The sequence below is a fragment of the Mus pahari genome, chromosome 10 (genome assembly GCF_900095145.1).
Source record: "Mus pahari chromosome 10, PAHARI_EIJ_v1.1, whole genome shotgun sequence".
Taxonomy (NCBI): Eukaryota; Metazoa; Chordata; class Mammalia; order Rodentia; family Muridae; genus Mus; species Mus pahari.
Window position 1 is genome coordinate 14,070,929 of NC_034599.1, and position 8,720 is coordinate 14,079,648.

Genomic DNA, 8,720 nt, shown 5'->3' on the forward strand with positions numbered 1-8,720 from the left:
ATCTGTGTTTTTTTTTTTTATTGAGGAAATGAGTCCATTGATGTTGAGAGATATTAATGTCAAACAATTGTTAGTTCCAGTTGCTTTGATATGGGTGGTATTAATATGTAAGTGTGTGTGTTTCTGTTCTTTTGGTTTTACTGTAAAATTATTATTTTTGTTTTCTATGGTGTAGTTATACTTTATGTATTGTAATTTTCCTTCTAGTGTTCTTTGTATGGCTGGATTCATGGAAAGATATCATTTAAACTTGCTTTTGCCATGGAATATCTTGGTTTCTCCATATATTGATATTTTAATTAATTATTTTATTTATCTACATTCCAAATGTTGCCCCTCTCCTGGCCCCCCTTATAAAGTTCTTCCTTTGTGCCCCCTTCCATTCGTCTCTGAGAGGGTGCTCCCCTAGTATCTTCCCACATTAGGACATGAAGTCTTAGAAGCATTCAGATTAGAAGTATTCTCTCGCAGGGCGTGGTGGTGCGCGCCTTTAATCCCAGCACTTGCTAGGCAGAGGCAGGTGGATTTCTGAGTTCGAGGCTAGCCTGGTCTACAGAGTGAGTTCCAGGACAGCCAGCACTACACGGAGAAACCCTGTCTCAAAAAAAAAAAAAAAAAAAAAAAAAAGTTTACTTGATTCTTTCTGGCCACAGCCTGGCAGCTTTGACTATGTCATTTATCATTAGGGCTTCACAAGAAAATGCAAGCAGCTGACCTCGGAGCTATGAACTCTGAAGTATAGTAAGTTAAAGTTTAAATAATGAAAAGTTTGCAATTATTATTATTTTCGTATAAGTCTGGGAATAGGGAAGCTTGAAATTTTGGGGGACAATTGTAACTCTTGATTCTTTGTGGAACATGGTTGTTCTTTTGAATTTGATTTGATGATGACTATATGATGTCTTTTTATTTCTACCTGCTTTTGGAGTATCAATAAAAGACTGGGGCAAGAGAGCAAGTAGTGAGCAAGTAGAGAGCGAGTGACGAGCATGTGAGGTAAATGTAGAGAACAAATGAAGAGTGAGAGAGAGTGAGCATGAGAAGAGAATGTGTAGAGTGAGTGAAGAGGGAATGTGAAGGGTGAGTGAGGAGAGAATGTGAGAGTGAGTGAGGAGAGAATGTGGAGAGTGAGTGAGGAGAGAATGTGGAGAGTGAGTGAGGAGAGAATGTGGAGAGTGAGTGAGGAGAAAATGTGGAGAGTGAGTGAGGAGAGAATGTGAGAGTGAGTGAGGAGAGCATGTGGAGAGTGAGTGAGGAGAGAATGTGGAGAGTGAGTGAAGAGAGCATGTGAAGGGGAGTGAAGAGAGAATGTAAGGTGTGTATGGATAGGGTGTTTGTGAGTGAAAGGAGAGGTCATGTGGTGTGTGTGTGTGAGAGATGTGTGTAATGAGTATGTGAGAGTGAAAAAGGAACACACAGAAGTGTGTATGAGTGTGAGATTTCAAGAAAAGAAAAGTTCACAGAAGAAAAGCATAGTACGCAGGAGAATGCAGTGTGTGCACCCTCAAACTGCGAGGGAATGAGTGATTAAAAAGCAGAGAATGAGAGAGAAGCGAGAGAAACTTTAAGCCTTGAAAATTTGCCTGTCAGCTTGAACCCAAATAGTAGTTTGTGTATATTTACTATGAGCCTTTCAGATATCCCTGATTCCAGTTGAGAACTCAGATCCTGTGTCAAGGCTGGACCCTGACAGCCCACCAATGTGATGGGTGCCAAGTTGGGTAGGTCACTGTGCAGCCATTCCTTCAGTTTGTGCTCCATTTTCCCCTTGCAGTTCTTTTAAACAGGAGCAGTTTGGGGTGAAAAGTTTTGTAGGTGAGGTGATGTCTCCATCCTTCTATGTGGGTCCTGTTTGACAACTGGAGATGGTCTCTTCAGGTTCTATATCCCCATTATTGGGATTGTGGCTAAGGTCAGCCACCTGAGTCCCTACAGTCTTCTCCATCCTTGGTCTGTGGACTTCTTAGTTGTTCTCCCCATGTGCCACCCCTGGCACCTGCATATTTCCATTCATTTTCCTTGATATCTGGGTCACTCCCCTGTCTCTCCCCATACCTGATCCTGAATCCCCCTCCCATTCCATTCCAGTACATGCCTTTATAATATAGTGGAAAATCATTTGGGTATATACCCAGGAGCATTAAAGCTGGGTCTTCAGGTAGAACTAGCTCCAATTTTTGAGGAATAGCCTGATTGATTTCCAGAGGCACTGAAGAAGTTTGCAATACCACCAGAAATAGAAGTGTGCTCTCCTTTCTCCACATCATCACCAGCATGTACTGTTGCTTGAGTTTTGGTTATTAGCCCTCTGTCAAGTGTAGGGTTACTGAAGATCTTTTCTTAATCTCTAGGGTGCCGTTTTGTCCACTTGACAGTGTCCTTGCCTTACAGAAGCTTTTCAGTTTCAAGAGGTCCCATTTATCTGTTGTTAATCTTAAAGCCTGAGCCATTGATGTTCTATTCAGGAAATTTTCTTATGTGCCCATTCAATGCCGTTTCCCACTTTCTCCTCTAATAGATTCATTTTATCCAGTTTTATGTTCAAGTCCTTAATCCACTTGGACTTGAGGTTTGTGCAGGGTGATAAATATGGATCAATTTGCATTCTTCTACATGCAGACTGCCAGTTAAACCTCACCATTTGTTGAAGGTACTTTCTTCCACTGTACAGTTTTGGCTTCTTCATCACAAATCATTACATTTCCTGTAAAAAGGATACACTTTAGGTTAAAAGTTTTGTTGGTGGGTTGTTGTCTCTATCACTTCACTGGTACTCTGGCCTGGTTACAGGAGATGGCCTGTTCAGGGTCTATATCCCCAATGCTGAGAGTCACAGCTAAGGTCACCCCCATTGATTCTTAATTTTCTCCTTATCTCATGTCTCTGTCTTGTTGTGCAGATGCCTCCCACCTCCCCACCCTAGTCAGTTGCAGATTTTCATTCATTCTCAAGGTCATCTGGCCATTTCTTCTGTCCTTCCCCACAAATGATACTAACCACCCACATTCCCATCCTTATCTCCTCTCCCACTCAGTTCTCTCCCTCCACCTGCCTCTTATGACTATTTTACTCTCCCATCTAACTGAGATTTAAGGGTCCTCACTTGTGCCTTCCTTCTTGTTAGCTTCTTTGGGTGTGTGGAGAATATCATGTTTATCCTGTATTTTATGGCTACTATCCATATATAAATGGGTATACATTATGCATGTCCTTTTGGGTGTGGGTTATCTTACTCAGAATGGTATTCTCAAGATTGATCCATTTGCTTGCGAAATTCATGATGTCTTTTAAAAAATTTAGTTTATTTTTTACTTATTCATTTTACATTCTTCTCACTGCCCTCTGCCATAATCCTTTCTCCAGGCCCACTTCTCTGTGTTTGTAGCAGTCCCCTGTGTATCCTCCTACACAGGCACCTCAAGTTTCTGCCAGGCTACGAACTTCCTCTCTCACTAAGGCCAGACAAGGCAGCCCAACTGGAGGAACAGACAACAGCTTTTTGGATAGCCCCTGCTCCAGTTGTTAGAACTCACATGCAGACCAAGCTGGATAGCTACAAAATATGTGTATGGGGCATATGCCAAGCCTGTGTATGTTTTTTGGTTGGAGGTTCTGACATTCAAAACCCTAAGCATACAGGTTAGCTGACACTGTTGGTCTTCTTGTGGAGTTCCTATCCCTTTCAGTGCCACAATTCTTCCTCCAATTTTTCCACGAGTCCCTAAATTTCGTCTATTCCTTGGCTGGGGATGTCTGTATCCATCTGAGTTAGCTGGTGGCTGGAGCCTATCAGAGGACAGTCCTGCTACACTCCCATCTGCAAGCAACCATAACAGAGTATCATTGATAGTGTCAGGGAATGGTGCTTGCCCATATGATGGGTTTCACGTTGGGCCAGTAATTGATTAGCCATTCCCTCAATTCTCATAAACAGGATAAATGTGGAGTTAAAAGTTTTGTGAGTTGGTTGGTCCTTCTATCACTCCACTGGTGTTATTGTTCGGCTATATGAGGTGGCCCCTTAAGGTTTTATATTTGCAAAATAGTGAGTAACAGCTAAGGTCACCCCATTGATTCTTGGGTGTCTCACTTAACCCAGGTCTCTGTCACATCCTGAAGATGCCCCCCCCCCTCTTGCTTATCCCCATCAGTTTGAGATTTCAATTCATTTTCAAGGCTATCTGGCCTTCTCTCTTCTGTCGTTCCTCATACATGATCCCGAATTCCTCCCCTATTCTCCTCCCTATCCTTTTTCTCTCCCAGTTTTCTCCCTCCATCTGCCTTTTATGACTATTTTATTCCCCATTCTAAGTGAAATTCAAGCATTCTTGCTTGTGCTTTCTTGCTTGCTTTTCCTCTTTTGGTCTGTGGAGTGTAGCATGGAACCTGGATTTCATGGCTAATACCCTCTTGCAAGTGAGGTGATACAGTGCATGTCCTTTTGGGATGGGGTTGTCTCAGGCAGGATGATATTCTCAATATTCATCCATTTACTTGCAGAATTCATGATATCTTTGTTTTTGATAGCTGAGTAGCATTGTGTAGGTGTACCACATTTTCTTTATTCATTCTTCAATTGAGGGTCATCTATGTGGTTTCCAGTTTCTGCTTATTATGTCTAAAGCTGTTAAGAGCATAGTTGAGCAAGTTCCCTTGTAGGATGGTAGAGCAACTTTTGGGTATATGCCCAGGAGTAGTAATAAATGGAAAAAGAAATGAATGATTTTCTAGAATTCAATGAGAATGAAGGCACAACATGTGCAAATTTATGGGACACAATGAAAGCAGTGCAAAGAGAAAAGCTGATAACACTAGATGAAGTTAGAAACTTCTTATTCCATCAATTTAGAAGTACATCTGAAAGTTGTAGGAAAAAAAGAAGAAATCACACAAAAGATGAATAAAAAGCAGGAAATAATCAAAATCAGGGCTGAAATCAAGGTGGAACTCTTACTGAAAAATGACCCAAAAAACACTCTGTAAAATATGCACAAACGAACCTAGGGACGTATCAAACACGTCATCCACCATGATCAAGCAGGCTTCATCCAAGGGATGTAGGCAGGGTGTAATGCACAAACACACATCAGTAGCTCTTCTTTATACAAATGATAAAGGGACCAGAAAAGATGGCCATGTTCTTTCTTTTTATTTTATTGGATATTTTCCTTATTTACATTTACATTCCAAATTTTAAACCCTTTTCCTGTTTCCCTTCCAGGAACCCCTTATATAATCTCCTCTCCCCCTGCTACTATGGAGGTGTTCTCCCACCTGCTCCTGTATTCCTACCCTCTCATTAACCTACACTGGAGCATCCAGCCTTCACAGGACCAAAGCCCTCTTTTATCATTGATGCCTGGCAAGGCCTGCCTCTGCTACATATGTGGCTGGAGCCATGGGTTACACCATGTGCACTTCTTGTGAGGTGGTTTAGTTCCTGGTAGCTCTGGGGGGTGTCTGGTTGGTTGATACTATTGTTCTTCCTATGGGTTTGACCCTTCAGCTTCTTCAGTCCTTTCTCCAACTCCTCCATTGGCAACACCACACTCAGTCCTATGGTTGGCTGCAGGCATCCCCCTCTGTATTTGTCAGGCTCTGGCAGAGCTTCTCCGGAGACAGCTATATCAGGCACCTGTCAGTATGCATTTCTTGGCATCCACAATAGTGTCTGCACCTGGTGACTGTATATGGGATGGATCCCCAGGTGGGGCAGTTTCTAGATGGCCTTTCCTTCAGTATCTCCTACACACTTTGGCTGTATTGGCTCCAGTGAGTAGTTTGTTCCCCCTTCTAAGAAGGACCAAGAACACACACTTTGGTCTTCCATCTTCTTGAGCTTCATGTGGTCTGTGAATTGTATCTTGGACATTACAGTGAGTGCATATGATATGTGTTCTTTTGTGATGGGGTTCCCTCACTCAGGATGTTATTTTCAAGTTCCAACCATTTGCCTAATAATTTCATGAATTCGTTGTTTTTAATAGCTGAGTAGTATTCCATTGTATAAATGTACCACATTTTCTGTATCTATTCCTCTGTTGAGGGACTTCTGGGTTCTTTCCAGCTCCTGGCTATTACAAATAAGGTTGCTATGAACATAGTGGAGCATGTGTCCTTGTTATGTGTTGGAGCAATAATTTGTGTGTGTGCCAAGGAGTGGTATAGCTGGGTCCTCAGGTAATACTATGTCCAATTTTCTGAGGAACTGTCAGACTAATTTCCAGAGTGGTTGTACAAGCTTGTAATCTCACCAGCAATGGAGGAGTGTTCCTCTTTCTCCACATCCTCACCAGCCTCTGCTGTTACCTCAGTTTTGGACATTAACCATTCTGACTTGTGTGAGGTAGAATCTCAGGGTTAATTTGATTTGCATTTACCTGATGAGTAAGGATGTCGAACATTTCTTTAGGTGCTTCTCCGCCATTCGATATTCCTCAGTTGAAAATTCTTTGTTTAGATCTGTACCCCACTTTTAATAGGGTTATTTGGTTCTCTGGAGTCTAATTTCTTGAGTTCTTTGTATATGTAACTCTTTTCATTAAAGTCTTTAATTTCTTTCTTTATTTCTTCCTTAAGCATGTTATCATTGAGTAGCATGTTGTTCAGCTTCCACATAAATGTTGGGTTTCTATTATTTATGTTGTTATTGAAGATCAGCGTTAGTCCATGGTGATATGATAGGATGCATGGGATTATTTCAGTACTTTTGTATTTATTGAGGCTTGTTTTATGACCAAGGTTAATTTTTGAGGAGGTAACATAAGGTGCTGAGAAGAAGGTATATCCTTTTGTTTGGGGATAAAGTGTTCTATAGATATCTATTAAATCCACTTGTTCCATAACTTCTCTTAGTTTCAGAGTGTCTCTGTTTAGTTTCTGTTTCCAGGATATGTCCATTGATGAGGGTGGGGTCTTGAAGTCTCCAGTTATTATTGTGTGTGGTGCAATGTGTGCTTTGAGCTTTACTAAAGTTTCTTTAATGAATGTGGATGCCCTTGCATTTGGAGCATAGATGTTCAGAATTGAGAGTTCATCTTGTTATATTTTTACCTTGGATGAGTATGAAGTGTCCCTCCTTGTCTTTTTTTGATAACTTTAGGTTGAAAGTTGATTTTATTTAATATTAGAATGACTACTCCAGCTTGTTTCTGAGGACCATATGCTTGGAAAATTGTTTTCCAACATTTTACTCTGAGGAAGTGTCTGTCTTTGTCCCTGAGGTATGTCCTATATGCAGCAAAATGTTGTATCCTGTGTACATATCCAGTCTGTCAGTCTATGTCTTTTTTATTGGAGCATTGAGTCAATTGATACTAAGAGATATTAAGGAAAAGTCATGTTGCTTCCTGTTATTTTTGTTGTTAGAGGTAGAATTTTGTTCACTTGACTGTCTTCTTTTAAGTTTGTTGAAAGATCAGTTTCTTGCTTCTTCTAGTGTGTCGTTTCCCTCCTTGTGTTGAAGTTTTCCATTTATTATCCTTTTTAGGGCTAGATTTGTAGAAAGATATTGTGTAAATTTGGTTTTGTCATGGAATACTTTGGTTTCTCCATCTATGGTAATTGAGAGTTTTGCTGGATATAGTAGCCTTGACTGGCATTTGTTTTCTCTTAGGGTCTGTATGACATCTGTCCAAGATCTTCTGGCTTTCATATTTTCTGGTGAGAAGTCTGGTATAATTCTAATAGGTCTGCTTTTATGTGTTACTTGACCTTTTTCCCTTACTGCTTTTAATGTTCTATCTTTGTTCAGTGTATTTGGTGTCTTGATTGTTATGTTTTGGGAGAAATTTCTTTTCTGCTTCAGTCTATTTGGAGTTCTGTAGGGTTCCTGTATGTTTATGGGCATCTCTTTCTTTAGATTAGGGAAGTTTTTTTTTTATAATTTTGTTGACGATATTTACTGGCCCTTTAAGTTGAAAATCTTCCTTCATATATACCTATATCCTTAGGATTGTCCTGGATTTCCTGGATGTTTTGAGTTGGATCTTGTGTCCACGTTTTCTATGGAATCTTCTGCACTTGAGATTCCCTCTTCCACCTCTTATATTCTGTTGGTGATGCTTGCATCTATGGCTCCTGATTTCTCTTATTTTTTTTCAATTTTTTATTAGATATTTTCTTCATTTACATTTTAAATGCTATCCCAAATGTCCCCTATACCCTCCCCCTACCCTGCTCCTCTATCCACCCATTCCCACTTCTTCACACTGGCATTTTCCTGTACTGGGTCATATAAAGTTTGCAAGACCAAGGTGCCTCTCTTCCCACTGATGGCTGACTAGGCCATCTTCTGCTACATATGCAGCTAGACACATAGCTCTGGGGCTACTGGTTAGTTCATATTTTTGTTCCATCTATAGGGTTGAAGACCCCTTCAGCTCCTTGGGTACTTTTTCTAGCTCCTCCATTAAGGGCCTGTGTCACATTTAATAGATGGCAATGAGCATCCACTTATGTATTTGCTAGGCACTGACATAGCCTCACAGAGACAGCTGTATCAGGGTTCTTTCAGCAAAATTCTGCTGGCATGTGCAATAGTGTCTGCATTTGGTGGCTGATTATGAAAGAAGTCAAAATATCACTATTTGCAGATGATATGATAGTATATATAAGTGACCCTAAGATTTCCACCAGAGAACTCCTAAACCTGATAAATAGCTTCAGTACAGTAGCTGGATATAAAATTAACTCAAGCAAGTTAGTGGCCTTTCTCTACA